We start from the raw sequence: 13,374 nt of genomic DNA on the forward strand, positions 1-13,374 counted from the left end.
CCTCATGTGAACTTCTTTCACCAACTATCAGGGTGATCTTAGTTCTGTCCTGGTTTGATAACAGCATCTTCTGGTACCTGAAAAAACATGAAATTAGTGTTTTTCATGCCACATAATTCAGCATCACCCATAACTTGAAAATGGGTATTGAAAACGTGACATGCGTTAATTTCTGATGAAATTCTACCCTTAAGTCATGTATCATATGACCCCCTTCCATTAAAGTTTCTTGGGCAAAATGTAAGATGTGTGCCACCAAGATAGCTGACAGACAGCGCCATAGTGCCAAAACGTTTTCCTCCACCCATCTAAGTGTCCTACAGAGTTTCATACTTGTATTTTTTTTCATTCAGTAGATATTTTGGGTGGCTCAGACATCTGAATCACCCGGTATTATAAGTCACTGCTAAACTAAATATTCCTGCTTTATTGAAATGCTTTTCCTGTATTTATTTGAGCCAGATTTGCAACTGACAATCTTTTTTATACATCTGAATGGTGATTGTAAATTTTACAACCAGGCTCAGACTGGCCCATGAGTGAACAGGTAAATCCCTCAGTGGGCCCCCAACTCCCATGAGTACCATACATCACAGTGTGTTAGCTTCACTAAATACAGATAACTTTTTTATTTTGCTTTTTCTATATAAATGTATGACTTCACCATCGTAGTTTAAATAAATAAAATGGTTTGCTTGACAATTTATTGCAAGCAAAATCCCAGCAAATGTCCCTATCTGCAGGAAAAATGGATTAGTTGATGGATCTCAATTTTTATTTAACTTCTATGAAATTTCATATGATACCAGTGTGCATGTCTCCTTACCGGTGATTTTTTTTTGCCTTTTGTTATATTAGTTTTTGCAGTTCACAACATAGAAAGACAAAAAGAACTAAAAACAAATGGATGAATAGACCAAGACGTAAAGAAAACTAAAAAGGAAGAGACTGGATAGGTCGAGGGGATGGGCGACCACTGGGAATTCCTTAATTTTTTGAGTGCCTATGATGCAAACATTATGAAATCAATCCTGTCTATACCACAAGATGCTGAAAAAAACTTGTGTTTGTTATAATCCACATGAATGTCCACTAAATAAAAAGAAAAAAAAAAATCACAATATTTCCTTCCAGAAAAAAAAAATTTAGTTATTAATTAAGTTATTCTCTGGAATAACATTGTTAATGTTTGATAGTTGGTTAACTGTACTCCACTGCCACTGTTAATTAGCACAATAAGCGGGTCCAATATAAACTGCAGTACTAGAGAACCTTTTAGGATATACAAGCACCAATTGATATTAGCTGGGGCCTTATTTAAGTAGAGTTAAGATACACTGACCACAATTTCTATCTGACCACAATTGTGCTGATGCCGTTGACGAAAGTGTAACTGAAGGTCATTCTGCAACTATGTATTGATTTATTCAGTAAATAACCTATGGGGGTCTTCCCCCAACGTAAAATTGCTTCAAAACCACTGTGTCTTTCCTGGTTGCTGCTGACCAGGACGTGTGACTGCTGCAGTCAATCACTGACCATAGCAGTAACATTATATAGCCAGTGATTGGCTGCAGCAGTCACATGTCCTGTCAGCAGCAACTAGGATGAAGCAATTTTAAGTTATGGGATAAGACTAGAGATGAGCGAGCACCCAAATGCTCGGGTCATCGTTATTTGAGTTGAGCTTTTCGTAAAATTCGAGAGCTCTACTCGAGTAACGAACCCCATTGACTACAATAGGAGACTCGAGCATTTTTGTATGTGGGCCGCCGGGTCCCGAGCTTTTTAAAAAATTTATTTATTTTTCTCTCTCTCTTTCTCTCTCTCTCTCTGCGGGGAGAAGCCAAAAATTGGGGCTGGGTCAAAACATGGCGGGATGCTCACTCGAGTAGCGAGCACCATCGAGTATGCTAATACTCGAACGGGCACCAAGCTCGAAAGAGAGTATGTTTGCTCAACTCTAGATAATACCTTTAATTCCTCTTAGCCAAACAGAGCATGGATCCAAGACAAGTGAGATTGTGTCATATTGAATGTTTGCACAGGGTGATGCATAAGGAATGGGGCTGGAAGAAGCTCACTTGGAATAATTAAAAATAATCATAGCATCAAAATTAAGCACCTATGTGATTTACATGCATGTTGCTATGGCGACCACATGAAAAAAACTAGCAAGTGGAAAGGAGCAAAACACTCATGTAAAATGTAGGCGAATCGCTTGTGAAAATTCACAAAAATGTATTGCAAATGCATGGAAAAAATTGCATGTAAGACAGTTTTTCACTGACCAAAATCACACTCACCGTATAAATACAGCTCAAATAGACTGGTTCCTGCAGCATGTGCATGGATTTCTCCATGTTCAAATCATTTGTATAGAACAGTCCCATTCATATGTATTGAACACTTTGACACAAATCTGATGCAAACTGAAGTAGTTAATAAAAGTGATCAATATGTCAATTTTCACTGAGCTGTACATTATTTTACGATTTGCAACATCGCTTTGTGCAAGAATCCATTTGTAGGACTTCAGTATTTATTATTTGTACACTGTAATGTCTGTTATTCCCAATTCTGACATGCATTTGTTCACGATCTCCGATTGTGATTAGCTGAAACTTTGATTGCTGTATTTGTGATAACATTAAATGTTTTACAACTGTACTGTTATATGCAATGAAGTTACTTCCGTCTTACATATCACTGCTGGACTGAATTGGTTGAAAGAGTCACAGGTCCATTAACTTTAAAGTTTAATTGCTAGATTTTAACTCATTACTTTTCCTCAATAAGCATGTAGCTTTTTTTAAAATGCTGAAATAATATCTGCCATTACTACCTCTAGAGTAGGGTATTCTATACTCTGAATACTCTAGCTGTAAAGAAAACCTTCCTAAGGCCCTTTTACACACAACGATTATCGTTTGAAAGACCAAAAGACTGAACGAATTAATGACTTTTTTACATAAAATGCTGAACATTTAAACATAGAGATAAGCCTCTTCATTTCCCTCATTAGCTAAAGTAAACACTGCATATGTGGTTTGCTCAGATGAGCGTGTGTTTATGCAAGGATACTATTTCCTACAGGTTTTTAATTAGTGTGAAGAAAAGCCATTGTCTTCTGCTGCATGAGTAAACAAGTAGTCATTGTGTATTAGCAAGGCAAACAATCATCCCTCCCCTCAAGTCCTGCAGTCTTTCAAATGGCTTAACGAATGCCATTGAAACCAAGTGAAAAGCAAACTACCTAACAACTATTTTATGCAGGAACTCAGCAATAAATGATAAGTGAACAAATAGTGCAGGATGGCTTCGCATTTACCCATAACAATTATCAATCACTTTTCCTTGTTTGAACGAATTTTAAGCAATAATCGCTGCATGTAAAAGGGTCTTTACATAAGTGTCAAAATTGCCTTTTTTCCACACATAATGAATGACCCCTGGTTCCTTGTAAAGTCATAGAATGGTAGAGTTGGAAGGGACCTCCAGGGTCATCGGGTCCAACCCCCTGCTCAATGCAGGATTCACTAAATCATCCCAGACAGATATTTGTCCAGCCTCTGTTTGAACACATTAAAGGAGAATGCACCACCTCCCGTGGTAACCTGTTGCACTCATTGATCACCCTGTCAGAAAGTTTTTTCTAAAATCTAATCTGTGTCTCCTCCCTTTCAGTTTCATCCCATTGCTTCTAGTCTTTCCTTGTGCCAATGAGATCCCTCTGCACTATGACAGCCCTTCAGATATATTTTTTTAAACTCATTTTTATTAACATTTTCAAAGAGTACATACATGAGCAGATGGTTTAAGAAAAGCCCTCCACATATTTGTAGACAGCTATTAAGTGTCCTGTCAGCCTTCTCTTCTGCAAGCTAAACATTCTCAGATCCTTTAACTGTTCCTCATAAGACATGATTTGCAGACCACTCATCATCTTGGTAACTCTTTTCTGCAGTTTTGCTCCAGTTTGTCTATGTCTTTTTTAAAGTGGGGTGCCCAGAACTGGACACAGTATTCCAAATGAGGTCTAACTAAGTAGGAGTAGAGAGGGATAATTACCTGACAGGATCTAGACTCTATGCTTCTCTTAATACATCCCAGAATTGTGTTTTTCTTTTTGGCTGCTGCATCACATTGTTGACTCATGTTCAGTCTATGATCTATTAGTATACCCAAGTCTTTTTTTTACATGTGCTGCTTAGCCCATTTCCTCCCATTCTGTATGTGCTTTTTTCATTTTTCTTGCTCAGATGTTGGACTTTGCATTTCTCCTTGTTAAATACAATTCTGTTAATATTCACCAACTGTTCAAGCTTTTCTACATATTTTTGAATACTATCTCCCCCCTAGTGTTAGCTATCCCTCCTAGCTTTGTATCGTCTGCAAATTTTCCCATCAATTCCCTCCTCCAGATCATTTATAAAAATTTTGAACAACACTGGGCCTAGGACAGAGCCTTCTGGTACCCCACTTGATACATTCTTCCACTTGGATGTGCAGCCATATATGACCACTCTTTGAGTATGATCATTCAGCCAGTTTCGAATCCACCTAACAGTTGCCTTGTCAATCCCATATTTGGTCATTTTTTCAATAAGTATGATATGAAATACTTTGTCAAATGCTTTACTAAAGTCAAGATATACTATACTCACTGCATTTTCCAGATCAACCCATTCCATGTTTCTATCATAGAAGGAAATTAGATTTGTCTGGCATGACTTGTTTGTCACAAACCCATGCTGGCTCTGGTTAATTACTCCATTTTTATCCAAGTACTTGCGTACATGCTGTTTAATAATTTGTTCAAAGATCTTTCCTGGTATAGAAGTCAGGCAAACAGGCCTGTAGTTTCCTGGATCCACCTTCTTCCCTTTATTGAAGATAGGGACATTTGCCCTTTTCCAATCTTCTGGGACCTCTCCTGTTCTCTAGGAATTTTCAAAGATTATGGCGAGTGGTTCAGCAATTACCTCCGCTGCTTTCTTTAGTATCCCAGGATGTAATTCATCTCGACCTTGAGACTTGAATTCATTTAAATTAGCTAAGTGTTCCCTCACCATCTCTTGGCTTATAGATAGCCTGCATTCTTTTATTTCCCCAATATCACAGGGAAGATCAGTTGATGTTCCATCTACTTTCTGGAAAAAAAAAAAAGATACAAAATAAGAATTTAAAAGTTCGGCCTTCTCAACATCATTCTCAACCAATTCACCATTTTCATCTTGTAAGCATCCAATAGCATGTTTGACTTTTCTTTTAACATACCCCCCAAATCCTTTTTTTATTGCTTTTGGCCTCTGTTGCAAGCCTCATTTTCATTATTAGATTTAGATTTTCTGACACTTGCCCTACAGTTTCTGTAGACTGCATTATATTCTTCTTTAGATATTCCCCCCTCTTTCCATTTCATAAACATATTTTTCTTTGTTTTTAGCATGTGTGCAAGTTCTGTGTTTATCCATCCTGGTCTCTTTAAAATTTTATGGACAGTATAAACCATGTGTCAATTCTTTGTATTGAACACATATTTATATATGTAAATTACATCACCTCAAAGGGTCTGTTCACATTGGCATCTGAGGTTCCGTTTGGAACCTCTGTAACTGAATGACATTAAAATACAGAAACAAAAATAGAACTGGGTCAGTTATAGTCAATGGGGTTAATTTGGAGCTGTTGGGTTCTGTAATTAAAACAAATCTGTTTGGCCACAGGGTTCAGTTTTCCTGCTCCCATAAAGGAACAGGAAAACAGAAACCCTTAGCGCAAAAGTGAACAAGTCCTAAGGGCTTATTCAGATGAGAGTGTTTATGTGCGTACATCGGTGCGCACAAAATCGTGCATCCACGAACGTGCCAAAACACTTGTGAATGAAGGTCCGTGCCCATTGCTTTAGATGGGGCCGCCACTGCGGGGAATATTTTTATGCACCACAGACCTATGTGGTGCACACCTGTCCTATCTTTTGCAGGTGCACGTGTTTGCAGGCCTGTGAAACACGGATACGTGAACACATCATAGGAAGCCAATAGTTCTAAATAGATGCGCAAATTTGTGCGCAGTTATGTATGCATATATACACGCTCGTCTGAATGAGCCCTAAGGGTTCCACAGTGGAAAATGCACATTAAGGCCTTAGTCAGACGGGCGTTTTTTCGCGTGATTTGCGGATCGCATGACGGATGCGCATGCGCAAATCGTGTGACCGGGGGCGAAAAATCGCGGGAAAAATCTGCACCTAGCCGCGTTAATCGTCGCAGCAAAACGCCCGTCTGACCGGAGTAAAATCGCCGTGTGCATCAAAATTCGCATGAAACTTAGACTGGCCGGCGAAAAAAACGCAGCTAGCTGCAGTAAATGATTTTGGTGCGCACATAAAACGCCGAACGCAGATAGGCGCCATCTGCGAATCATCGTGTCCTATAATTTATCGCATATCCGCATAAAAAGCGGACATGTGACCGATACCATAGCGAACCATTGCTTCTATATATGCGCGAATCGCATGCGCAAATCGCACGAAAAAACGCCTGTCTGACTAAGGCCTAAAAGTGTGTTATACACAGTGTTAAAAATTGGAATAACAGAGTGGATTTTGATGCAGACCCGCATAAGACTTCACCCTTTAAATTGAAGGATGAAGTCTGCTGTGGATCCGTATGAAAACGTGGTGCAGATTTTGACACAGTTTCTTTTTTGGATTCAAATCTTTTTTATTGAACACATTTTTTTTGTGTCTCAAGACACTTTTGGTACACAAACAATACAAATACACAAACAAAAACAATTCTCCCCAGTGAACAAGACCCAATAGTCTAACCTGCACCATTTCTGCAGGACCTCATAGAGGAAACAGTGGGTTGCCCAAACAGCTATTATTTTGTAACTACCATATGAATGACCAGTAAAAAATAATCACTAACTTGTGGCACAATGTAGAAATAACAACGAGATGGCGAGATCGGCGGTGTCCATAACAGCGGAGATGGCCCTTCTCTTGATGCTCCCTGGGTCCATTGCCAGAATAAAGGCGGACCTTCTGAGGCTGGTCATATTGGGGGTGAGGATGTCTGTCCCTGATTTGTGGAGATCCACGACCCCTCCCTCGAGATTGCTTTGGACCAAGAAGTTAAACCTACTCATGAGATACGAAGAAGAAGGCTCTGAGAGTGAGGAGGAGAGAGTGGGCACCCACGACCTATGGAGTCCTTGGATCGCGATGAGAGCCTCTGACCGCTTCAAATCTTGGTTGCAGACAGGCCGTCTGGCCTAGTAGACAACACTCGACAAGGGTAAGCGAGGTCGCCCCTACTACCTACCCCCCTCCTCCCCCCACCCTGTTTTCCTATCTCCTCCATTCCCCCCCCCCCCCCAGCCCGGTTACGTTTTGTTTAGTTAAAATATTTTCTACCATGTGCAATTTTCATTTTCTCTTGGTTAAAAGATACAGAAGTATTATGTGATATTTGAGACACAATACCTTGTACCAAGCTGTGTCAGATGTTATTCTGATAAGGTCATTAGAAGGTATTTTTGATGATGGCACTGTTTCTTAAGTGTATATTTGGAAATTCAATAAAGTTGATTGAACATAAAAATAATCACTAGCTGCGAGTTGTCAGAGCAGCAACCGGATAAGCATTGAACTCACTCTGTCCGCAGCTTCCTTCTGGCGGCCAGCACTGTTGTAACCAGTTCCATGTACTGGTCTTAACCCCTTTACAATTGGGCAAAGGCCTTCTGATGGCGGCCGTTAAGGGGCTTTATTCTGATGCGCCGTATTTCAAAGACAGCTACATCAGAAGCCAGTATGGTTCTCTCGTGCCAAGGGGAGCGGGTGCTCGACTGTCGTAGAACAGCCAAGCACCTGTTTAAAGAGCAGGGACCAGAGAAACCTTTGATCCTGAATGTTTAACCCTGAACAGGCCACGGTTTAGAGCAACCATGGCATGTAAAAGGCTAACAGAGGGAGGGGGCTCCCTCTCTCATCAATCATACTCCAGCAACGTGATCACGGGGTCCCCATGGGTTGCTATAGCACCCGGAGGCTTCAATATAACCTCCGGGTGGCCTATAAGGCTCAGCCTCTGACTGATCTTCATAGTCATTGTAATACACTGTTATGCTGAATTATAGTTGTATATTAGATTAATGCTACAATATAGTGATATTCAAGTCCTCTAATGGGATAAAAATGAAAAGTTTAAGGTTAATTAACAAGATAAATAAAAAATAATTAAAACCTCAGCTCTCCGTCTTTAGGCCAGCTGCACACGGCAGGGCGTGATTCGGCCCTGCCAGCAGCGGCGACAGTGCGTACCTGCTGGCATTCATTTTCATTTGTACTGCGGATGGTCCATATGACCTGCCGTCGGACATGCACAGTACAGATTTTTTTTTTTAAACTCCTGCTTTTCCCGTAGAATTACATTGCGGAAGGGCTGCGGATCAAACAGCTTCCATTGACTTCAATGGAAGCTGTATGCACGGAATCTGCAGAAGGATGAAGCATGCTGTGATTTTTCCTCCTCTTGCAGAAAACGCAATTGGTTTCCGCAAGTGTGCAGGAAAAAAAAATAAAAATGAAAAATCGATTTCCCATAGTATGCGATGGGCACCATTTGCTGCAGATCCGCCCGCCGTGCATTCCTCAACAAATATCCGTCTGTGGACAGGAGCCCTTACTTTGTAAAAGAAAAAAAAAAAAAAAAAGAAAAAACAAAAAAAAAATAAAAAAATTATATATATATATATATATATATATATATATATATATATATATATATATATATAAAATCACATGGTACTGCTGCATTTGTAATCACCCAGAGAAAAAAAAATGAGTATATTATCTAATTTCCACATTGCACGTCATGAAAACCCCCCCAAAACAGCGAAAATATCTAATTCTAACACGGCCCAGTTAACAAAAAAGAAAAAATTTTAGGGGGTCTTTACAGCAGCGATAAAGGAAAGCAAATTTAATAAAAAGCAATAAAATGTTACATTTTCCCCAAAATTTGATAAATGAAGATTACAGTTCATCCCACAAAAAGCAAGCCCTCATGAAGCTCTGTTGATGGAAAAATAAAAATGCTATGGCTCTTAGAATGGGGCGACACTAAAATAAAGCTTTCATTTAAAAAAAAGAAAAAAAAAAAAGTGTTTGTGTGCACAAAAATAGCAAAACCTTAAAAAAACTGGAAGAACTTGATGTCACCGAAATCATGCTGACCCAGAGAGGAATGTTATCACAATCTTTTTTTTTTGCGCACTGAGGGTGGGTTCACACGAGCGTGTTTTTGCGCGTACTTAGGTGCGTACATACGTGCGCACCTAGGTACGAGCAAAAACACGTGTGAACACAGCTGCGTGCTTGTTGTCAATGGAGCCGCGGTTGCTGCCGGCGGCTCCATTGAAAACAATGCTCTGCCGGCACCCCTGCATTCTTTTTCAAGGAAGGGCTTTACATATAAGCCCTTTCCTGAAAAAGAAACATTTTAGTGTAAAAAAATAAATAAATGCAGGCATTCTCGTCAATGGAGCTGCTGCTGCTGCTGGCGGCTCCATTGAAGACAATGGTCTGCCGCCACCACTGAACTGTTTTACAGGGAAGGGCTTTACATATAAGCTCTTTCCTGAAAAATAAAAATTTTAGTGTAAAAAAAATAAATAAAAAATATACTTATCTGTCCACTGCTGCTGTGTTACCCGCGGGGATGAAGAACACATCTGCCGCATGGGGCAGATGTTTCATTCATCTCCGCTAGTTAAAAGAATTCCCTGTTGCTACATCTGCCACATCTGTGACAGATGCAGCAGAGGAATTCTTCAATTGTTTACTGCAGCTGTCACACATCAGCTTCGGAAGAGGATTCTGCTGCCGGCAATTGATTTCAGGGAAGGGCTTTAAATATAAGCCCTTCCCTGAAAATCCAGTAAAAGTGGTTTAAAAAACAAACAAAAAAATAGATACTCACCTCCCTTCAGCTCCCGGGGCTCAGCGTGTCTTCTCCCGCTGTCCCCTGCACTGTGGTGCTGATCTATGAGCAGCTGGGGATTTAAAACCCCCACCTGCTGAAAGAGCTGAATGTGATTGGCTAAGGTGCTCAGCCAATCACAGGCAGCTCTTGCCTGTCATTCATCCGGGGAGAGCTGCCTGTGAGCACCTCAGCCAATCACATTCAGCTCTTTCAGCAGGCGGAGATTTTAAATCCCCGCCTGCTGATAGATCAGCACCACAGTGCAGGGGACAGCAGGAGAAGATGCTGCTGAGCCCCGGCAGCTGAAGGGAGGTGAGTATCTATTTTTTTTGCTTTTTAACCCACTTTTACTTGATTTTCAGGAAGGGCTTATATTTAAAGACCTCTAGCCTAAAGCCTATTTTTATATTGTGCAAAGCCTTCAAACAAAGGCCTGAAGAAATTTGCTACATGATTGATACATGCCACTACTACGATATGGTTCATTGAAGTATGAACATTTTTACCAGGTAGCTTTAGGAAAAAAGCTCTTAGGGCCTCCCATATTGCACTCAACTCTGAAGTTTGAGACTATCTTTGACTGAGAATGATGCCAAAACCCTTAAGAAAAGAAACAGGAGGCGTAATATGCTCCTAGCCTCAGAGGCTTGCATCTTTTATAATTATTTGTAAGGCCGCATGCACATGGGCAGAATCCTTCATCGATGTCCGCGCGTACCCGCTTTCTTTTTCTTCTTTCTGTACTGCGGATGGACCACACAGCTCACCGACGGACATGCACAGTACAAATTTTTTTTTAAACTCCTGCTTTTCCCGGTTAATCCATTGCTATTCACTTCAACGGAAGCCGTTCGTGCGGACACCGCAGGAAGATGAAGCATGCCGTGATTTTTTTATCCATGAGCGGAAACCGCAATTAGTTTCCGCTCGTGTGAATGAAGAATCACTTTTGTATAGCATGCTATGGGTGGTATCTGCTCCGGATTCCACAATGCAAACCAGTGTGCATTCACCCCAAGTCTCATTTTACCCAGTGGAGCCCTAACACTAGGTTGCCTATACATTGCCACAAGCTTAGGAAAGATATTACCTCACTGAAGATTACTTTTTTCCTGGAGATTCTATCCTTTTGTTCCATTGACAGATCTCTAAAAAATACTCTAGACTCATCGTACAGCTGGAACATATCCGGTCACTGTTCCCAATAAGGCTATACCTTGCCAAATCAACCCAGAAGACTTCTGCTAGACCTACCAACTCACCTCTTCCTGGACTTTTACGACTTTATTTTGGAAGAAAGCACATTGATAGACTGAATCTATCCGACCCTATAGAAATAAAGCTTTTTTGCTTTGGATTGGTATTAGATTTTTTTTCCAGTTTATTATCCAACATAGTTAGGACAATAGATGGCATACTTGAGAGGTGTTGGATTCTAGGGATAACAGAAACCTTGTCACCGGAAGAAATGATGCTCACACTAATGCATCACAAAAACACCCCCTCAACAATTAGGAACATGATATACACACACCACATGAGATCATACTTATGGCATTGCATCATAAAACAATCCCTTAACAATTAGGAGCATAATATACCAAAAGTCTAAATAAATTTGGAGTCAAATAAGTACCGGTATCAGATTTCCATTGAACCATACAATTAGGTAGATACAGTGGATATAAAAAGTTTACACACCCATTAAAATGCCAAGGTTTGTCAAGTTAACTAAAATACAACAAAGATGAATCATTTCCGATAGATTTCCACTTTCAATGTAATCAAGTATCTGTACAATTCCATTCAAAAACAAACTTAAAATTTTTCCACCTTAAAAAATTTCAAGGAAAGCTAAAATAATGTGGTTGCATAAATATATACACTAATACAAATACTTTTGTTGATGTATCCTTTGACTTGCTGTCAAATATGTCAGATTTCAAAGACATCTCATGTGTAGCGCCCTCTTCAGGACAACCCGCAAATTTTCAATAGGATTTGGTTCTAGGCTCTGGCTGCGCCATTGCAAAACTTGGATCTTCTTCTGGACGAAGACATTCTTTTCTTGATGTGGAGGTAAGCTTTGGAGCGTAGTCATTCTGAAATATGAACTTCCTCTTCATCTTCAGCTTTTTAAGCAGAGGTGCTTAGTTTTTGTGCCAAAATGGACTGATATTTGGACTGTTTATAATTCCTCCACCTTGACTAAAGCCCCAGTTCCAGCAGCAGAAATACAGACCTAAAGCCTAATGCTGCCTCTGCCATCCTCACTCTGAGTATGGTGTTCTTTTGGTGATGTGCAATGTTGGTTTTGCACCAAACATACCTTTTGGAATTATGGCCAAAAAGGTCAACCTTGGTCTCAACAGATCATAACACATTCTCTCACCTACTTTTGGCAGACAATGTAGGTTTTGGCAAAACATGGCAGGGCTGGGATCACGAGGCTGCACTGTTTTTGTTAGAAAAGGCTACTGTCTTGTCGCCACATCCCAGACATATAAAGAATATGGGAGATGGTTGCCACATGCAAACTTTTTAGATTCGCTATATACTTCAATACTGCAGTATACAGTTACTTTGAAGGTTGCCTATGAAGCCCTGCAAGGGGCAGGCCTTGATATGCATCTATGCTTAGCAGTCCTTGAAACCTTCAATAGGCTGCAAGTTTCCATGCTATCCCACTGGCACGCTTCCAAATGTGTCATTGGAGTTGCTGATGGGACATGGGAGTGGGCACTCCCAATGACTATTTAGATGTGCGCTCAGCTCTTTATGGTCCAACTAAGAAAAGGTCACGAAAATCCAACTAGAACAGCTGAACTTTATATGGGATAAATCAGAATCCCTGTAAATAATGGCAGCCGTGTACTGACTACTATTTACAATGAGTTTAAGGGTGGAATAACACGAAGTGTATTTGTGTGCACAATATGCAGTGAATAGAACCCATTGATTTCAATTGGTTGATTCTCACTTTTCCTTTTTGCACACGCGTCCCGCAGGAGAAAAGAGAAAGCAGCATGCTCCATTATAGTGCGCATTTGCACACCAAAGGTCCCGTAGGATTCTATGGGGATTGCGCAAATACACACCTGATACTCGCACAAGTGAGCAATACAATGCGCAATTCCACTGGGAAAAGAACACTTTGGGAACTAATTAAGCTAAATAGCTATTTAACACGGTGCACAGCTGTGTCCCGCGCCCAAGTGAAAGGGCCCAGCCAGCACAAAAAGTAGAGTAATATGCGCAAAAACGCAAGTGAAAGTGGACATTCACGGCACAAATGTGCTGAGCTACCACTTATTTTTTGCACATATGCCGTGTTTAAGTCACCCTAAATGCGATTTGCTAATTCTGACAACAACCA

This window comes from Eleutherodactylus coqui, chromosome 1 (assembly GCF_035609145.1).
Source record: "Eleutherodactylus coqui strain aEleCoq1 chromosome 1, aEleCoq1.hap1, whole genome shotgun sequence".
Classification (NCBI taxonomy): domain Eukaryota; kingdom Metazoa; phylum Chordata; class Amphibia; order Anura; family Eleutherodactylidae; genus Eleutherodactylus; species Eleutherodactylus coqui.